General features: G+C 38.1%; 1 protein-coding gene across 1 annotated transcript in view; it reads right to left on the reverse strand.

Annotated features, from left to right (window-relative positions):
* Positions 1-7,190, reverse strand: part of LOC137652236 (uncharacterized) — a 352,081-nt gene that overhangs the window by 205,351 nt on the left and 139,540 nt on the right.

Consider the following 7,190-nt stretch of genomic DNA (forward strand, 5'->3'; position numbering starts at 1 on the left):
TTATATAAATGAAAGACTTGAATACTGTCAGTCAACACAGGATATTATATACTCTATACTAATTCAAGAGCTAAGAGGAAAGGATAACTGAATGATACTACTGTAATACATTACATTATCATGTGCTGTCTATGCTGAATTGGATATAAGATAAAAAAATTTCCAATGCATAGGCCATCTTTCAATAATTTCACAAAAAAAGAAAAAAAAATTGCAATACTTGAAATATATCAAAAGAAAGAAGTGGGAAAATGTTCAAGGCCTAAGTACAAATACAAGGCTTTGTTAAGAGACAAGTAGGACTGAGGAAGTATGTCTTGATAAATAGAGGGTATTTCTTTCTGAAATCACTCATCATCATGCTGCTCTTTCTTTACCTTAGTACTTATATAAATTGAAATGGTAAATAAACAGGGGTCCACCAGTAAATGCTTACATACAATTTGGATTAGCCTGTGTATGGGGAAATTTAAATAACACTCATTATCCTTTTACAACATAGAAATGCTTAATCCACTTTCAAGTTAAAACATTAGACTACCCATAAAAAACCCTTAACTTTAAAATACTAAGGGTTAGTTCATGAGCTTCTACAGCTACTTAAATATACAGTATGAATACTTCTCATTATTACTAAAGAACATGAAACACATATAAGATGCAATGTCAAAGGGCTATAACAATCAAATTTTACTATTACATTTTTGTCACTACACTATACAAAAGCAAGCACGACAAAAAATTTTCACAATTTCAAGTCTTGAATCTTATAATTCACTGGATGTTTCCTGCTCTTGATCGAGGTTAATATTGGAAAAAAAAAGTTTTAATATAAAAATAAACATTATTTCTCTAGTATTCACCTGATGCTCATATGTCTTCCCTCTCGAAGCTGGTTAAATGTTGACTTATACCTTAAAAAGCTTTAGAATTTCCCAATTTATTTCACTGTATGTAATGGGTTTGCCCCTCTAGTGGATTATAGTTTAGATGACAATAAGAACACTTGGGGTCATCATCCTCGCATCACTCCTTCAGTCTTGAAGTCAAACATGTTTAACAGGATCAACAGGTTCCAGTCAGAAGGGAAGCAGGAGGCTTAATATGAATGTCAGGTCAGTATAGTCATAATAAATTTTATTACTAAAATTCCATTTATTTCTGTGAACCTCCCTTGATGTTCATAAGGCTGAATCCCACCCTCTGGTAGAGATGGAAAAGTGAAGAAAAGAGATAGAACATTCCAAGACTAAATAAAATTAAATAAAAGAAGGTTGAAGAACAGAGGAACTCAATACAGATAGATCCCACAGCTCAGGTCAGCTTCCCTGAACCTCATAATAAAGTGGGAGTGCCTTTCCCCTACTAGGATTCCTTTGGAAAAGAAAGTCATTGAGTTTTCCTATAAAATCGACTAGTTCCATGGGCACTTTTTCCAGCCCTTCTGTTTGACTAGAATATCTATCACTATTATGAAAGGGCTCCAATGAGGATAAAACAGAAAATTATTGCTTTGCATTCTAGTGCCCACATGTGCTAAAACACCATCAATCATATTTGGATACAATGTGGAACCCATTAGAGAAGTAACTAGTGTGTGATGTGCATCTGAAATTAACACAGTTGCTCACTACATTTAAAAACAAAATCAACAAATGTGGCAAAAGCCCCTAGAGAACCATCAGACATTGTTATCTTTAAACAGATTAAGTAATCTTATATATGGTTAATATCCTGGTAGCTTGCAAACCTTTCTTTGATGATAGTCGAAATATAGTAATACCTATTATTGAATCTAAAAAAGAGAATTTTAAATAAACTCCCTATTCTAATGTCAACAAAGAAATTATTAATCTATGAAAAGTATTAAACTATGCAAAAATAGGATATATAATCTTAGTTAATATATGAACAATGTTGAAAAATATGCAAGTATATATATGACAAATTGGAGGTAATTTGTATTTTTCCTAATGATACAAACCTTAGTTATTGTTCCCCGAAAGGACGAGCCAATAAAATTTTGCGAGGGTTAACTACCAATCCTACTAGTTAGCGTGGTGGGGTAGGGGGGATAGCTTGCTACCCTTCCCACTCACACACCTGTGATTGAGCTCACTTTGCTTGGAGGCAGGACTTCAAGGGGGACATGATTGGTGGGCAAGCATGTATAAATAGCTAAGGTTTGTATTGATAGGAAACATACAAATTACCTCCGCATTTGTCATTTGTTCTGTAGTTGAAATACAAACCAACGCTATTTACAGGGGTGACACCCATTAGGAGGGTGGATGTCCCTGCTAATATGGCTTTTCTGGGTCAACCTGTGACGCCTGGTGAAAAGAGTCCTTCCTTACACTTTTCTGATATAAATACTTCCAAATATACCAGAGAAATTAAAGTATGGAATGCAGAGGTTACTACCCTCGCGCGAACACCCTGTGGGCATCGTTTATAAAGCAGGGGCGTGTGAAAACCACTATTCACAGGCTGTCTTCCATTTAGATAATTCCTTCATCAAAGGGGAGAGCCATAACAGAGGCCCTATCTACTTTACCTGAACTATCCTACCAACGCCCGATGCTAGCGCCACCTGGACTTCATCCTTCTGTTGGACTTCGTAAGCACCGGTTTGTTTTTTGTGTGCCGCTTGGATTTTTAGCTTTTTTTGTGTAATTTCATCATGACCGAGGCTCTTCTTACTCCTGCACCAATGTTAAGTACCATAGATTGTTTTGACAGATTTGTTAGTACCGGGCTAGTGTTATACTTATTTATTTGAGTGTTTTTTAGTGCGTACAGTTTTGGCCTTCCAGGATAATGGCGGCCATTGTTCCTGTACGGTTTGGTGTTTTCTTGTTTTGCCCGTTGGTACTCTTGTCATCTTAGGTTCATTATCCTTTTAATTTCAGGCCTTATGCCATTTATATTGTGATTTTTTGAACCGATTACATTTCCAGTCTTGGTACTTTTTAGCGCTTATGAGTCCATATCCTGGCGAACCAAGAATAGCGTTCGAGGATTTGTTATAGTTGAGTTGTTCCGATTGGCGGTATCATATTTTCGTCAAAATTTTACTCTTTTTTCGTTCTCGTTTCACTAGCAATGTGACTGTCAAGGTAAAGGTTATTCTAAGATTTGCAGGGAATAACCAAGAAGACCGAGACATTCCCAAGACCACCTCACCAGAGTATGGGGACTCAACAGTATTGGGACAATACCAGGATAAACAAGGGAGCAATGGTTTACATGCAGAGGTTTGAGGTCAGCTTGTGCAGAGGACCAAAAAACCCGGGTAACCAATACCCTCAACCTTCTGCTACTTGTCTGATAAGGACCTTGAGGTACTAAACCAGCAGTTGCACATCTACCACAGAACCAATAGAAAATGTATTAAGGTTCCTGTGACACGCATTGCAGGTAGTGGGTGGTAAACGTAGTTTAGCATTTCCGCACGCCCCCTTGCAATACCTGCATCCCAAAGTAGCTCTTCTTGAAGGCTAGAGACGTAACTACACCCCTGACATCGTGGGCTCTGGGACGATGTGCTGGAAGAGGATCGGGGTTCAGAGCAAGGTCAATGACCCAGCGAATCCACGCAGAGATTGTGTTTTCCGTAATCCTACTCTTGTTTCTGCCCGTGCTGACAATCAGAGAGTGTGCTCTGGGCCGAGCTGCTGCTGATCTCAAAGTAGCGCCTCAAGCATCTTACTGGGCATAGTAACGGATGATTGGGTCGACAGTTACAAAGCGGAGACTCGTTATCCGGAAGGCGTTGAATCTAGGATCCAAAACCCTGGATTCTAAGTCTTCGCAACAAGCTCAGGGACGAAGCTGAACCTTATCTCCACCCATCCTCTTGAATGGGCGACGTCAAACGAAAGACCATGAAGTTTGCTAACTCGTTTGGCTGAGGCCAAGGCAAACAGGAATACTGTCTTCCAGGTTAGAAGACAAACTGTTGCCTGTTGTAATGGTTTCTATGGGGATCCTTCTAAGGACCAAAGAACTCAAACCACGTGTCATGGGAGAGGTCTCTATGAGAGCCCCTTCTCTAGAAAGTGGAGCCCTCGCAGGAGAAACATAGAAATGATGAAGGGAAGTTTTCCCTCGGAAGGGAGAGACAAGAGCTCAACATCTGAGGAGGAAAACTCTCCCTCGAAAGGGAAAGACATCCATTTGCTTCCCATCAACAAGCCTCATTTAAGTTGAAGGTCTGCACTGAGCACTACCAGAGAAAACGTAGACGGAGCTAGTTCCTCTAGTTTAGCATGATGATGAGGAGCTGTTGCAGGCGCAAGAGAACAGGAAAGTGATACCACAGTGACAGCAGATTCCTGCTTTTCTACGTCTGCTATCATAGCCGAACGAAGATGAATGGCATCGCTAACTGAGGAAAAATAAAACAAATTATGTAACAAAAAACTCCCTTGGGAGGAGCACCTAGTCAACGGACGGGAAGGGTGTCCACCAAGAGAACAGACACAAATTAAGGACTCCCTTCTCCCAGCCAACATTGACGGGAGAAGAGGAGTAGCAGCGTAAAACCTGTAACAAAACAAGAATTACAATTAATTAATTTAGCTGAGAAAAATAACTACTTGAGAGAACCACAACCCTTCGGCGGGAAGGAGGGGGACCCCACAGAGATGAAGCCCAAAGTTAAATTACAACAGTTATAATTTTACTTAATTAATGGAGAAAACCATTAAGAGGCGCAACCTAACCCACGAGTGAGCGGCAGCACTTCCTTCTCCCAGCAGATTCTTCTATAACACGTAGAGGGGAAGGCGGCAATAACAGACTAACGGAGGAGTATCCCAACAATAATAATTCCCCTGCGGCGGTGGCCAGGTTGCACGGAAAGCCATCTGTCAACGGGAAAACCGATGGCTAAGGAAGAAAGGTCGGAAGGGAATGTTCTCCATCCTTCAGAACCTGCTATACTACACTTTCACACACATAGCACAATACTGAAAAGAAAACCTACAACATATATAAAAATACATTAAGTATGTTTCCATATATGTAAGTTAAAAAGTCAAAGATTAATGGCAGTCCAAAAAAAGCGAAGAGGAACAGCAGTGACAACCACTCTCCATCCAAGCCAAAAGCAAAGTGAGCTCAATCACAGGAGTGGGATGGGTAGTTAACCCTCACTAACTTTTAATGGCTCATTGATACCCCTATAAAGAGCGTTGGTTTGTATTCCAATTACAAACCAAAATCATTTTAGGAACAACTTGAAAAACCTATATGCAATCACTTTCCTTTTGTTGACATCAGTAATGGATTCAAGCAAAATAACTTGATCTGGGGCAAAAATAAATTTCATAAATTAACAAATGCTTCTGAGGAAGATTAGGTTTTAACAACGGACAGGAAAAGGTAATAGTAGACTTTCCATCAATCTGAGACACTTATTATTCACTTTCCTGAAAACATTAGAAACCTCGGAGTATAAAAAGTCTTAGCACTGCATCAGTAAAGTATTAAACATTAGTGTAGAATAACCATCATGAGAATTAACTTATATTTAACCTATTCGGATACATTTCGGATATAAGCCATGTAACGACTAAAATGATGATATATCACGTGTCTATCTCTTCCATATCGATACCAGTTTCCCCTTATGGATTTGCTCAGAAGTATCCATACAAGAAACTTAAGGATTTCCTTTTTGTTTACTACCATGCAGTACTAACGGTAATATCTGTGCCTGCCATAGGCTAAGGACTCGTTTCAGCTGTAGAGATACTTACACTCTTATTAACGCTAGGAAAAATATGAGATGTACTAGTAGCCGAACTAGGCGGAATCCCACTGCCATCAAAAACATAATGCAACCATTTTTCAGCTAGAGCCTAAACATTTAAAATCATTCTAAATTCTGTACCTGGTTTCATAGGAACCATAAAATATGCCACATTATTAATAATGGTATAAAGTGGTTGCTCAAAAGTGCATACTACAGTAGTTGGAGGGATATTAGGATTCAAACTAACAGCCCATAAGACTGACTACTAAGCTGTACACTCATCACAATAATTTCCCAAACCACAATCCTGCCTTCTGCACATCATGCAAAGAGAATATAGGTCTTCATCACTAAAGCAATTAATCCATTGAACAATTAACAAAAGAATAATTAGCAATTAACGATACCTGGATTTGTTAGGTACAACTACACAACACTTCACAGAACAGTGAAGAGTAGACTGAAAAGAATAAGTTGACAATGAGCCAAAGCATTCTTATGGCAGTACAATGCCATATAAACTCAATACTCCACAAGACAGGCAAGAGTAATAGTGAAAGAAAATGAGAAATTTTTAGATTTTTAGGGTAAACATTGACATTTAATCAGCTTTGATTGGGAAGCCAGGTGGATATCACAGAAGATTCATAAAAGATAAAATCTGTATGTAACAAGCAACTTTAAATATCTTAAATGAACGGCTATGGCAAAAAAAAAAATCTGATTTCAAACTTTGAGACAATCTGTTGCTGCAGTTTGTGGAATTAACTATACTATATTGTTTTTAATACATTTACTGACACTTCAATACGAAACATATCCAATAAATAACCATATTTCTCAATGCAATTACTAATTTTTTTGGACTCATCAAGCATACTAATAAGTAGTCTTCATTAGCTAAAAATTTTTCATTAAAATGGAAAGTGATAGTACAATAAAACACAAAGGGAGGAGAGATTCCTTACAGGTAACTTAAGGATTTGAAGCAATCTATATTATTATCAATATTTCTTCCCATTACTATCGTTATCCTTTCAGTAACATCATCACCATTAATACCCAATCTTACAACTTTTTCCTTTAAATACAACCCTTAATGATATAAGCAATAATTCTAGCTTATCTATATGATCCATCATTCAACTACTGTACTAGAAAATCCAACCGCTTTTTTCAGTTACTTCCAGGTCATCACCTTTGTATTCAAGTCCTCTGCGGCAACGAAGTTCCAACCCATAAAAGGCTATGTTCTTTCTATAATACAATTCAAAGATTAAAATATCATTCAGGAGCTTGAGAGATCAAGAGACAGGTCACTGCTCTTGTCACAATGTCCTACAAATGGAACATACATAAGTGTATATCGTATGATCGGCAACCTAGACCTCACTTCACCTAACTTAGACCCAGAGAAAACCTGCAATAG

The sequence above is a fragment of the Palaemon carinicauda genome, chromosome 13, assembly GCF_036898095.1.
Source record: "Palaemon carinicauda isolate YSFRI2023 chromosome 13, ASM3689809v2, whole genome shotgun sequence".
NCBI lineage: Eukaryota > Metazoa > Arthropoda > Malacostraca > Decapoda > Palaemonidae > Palaemon > Palaemon carinicauda.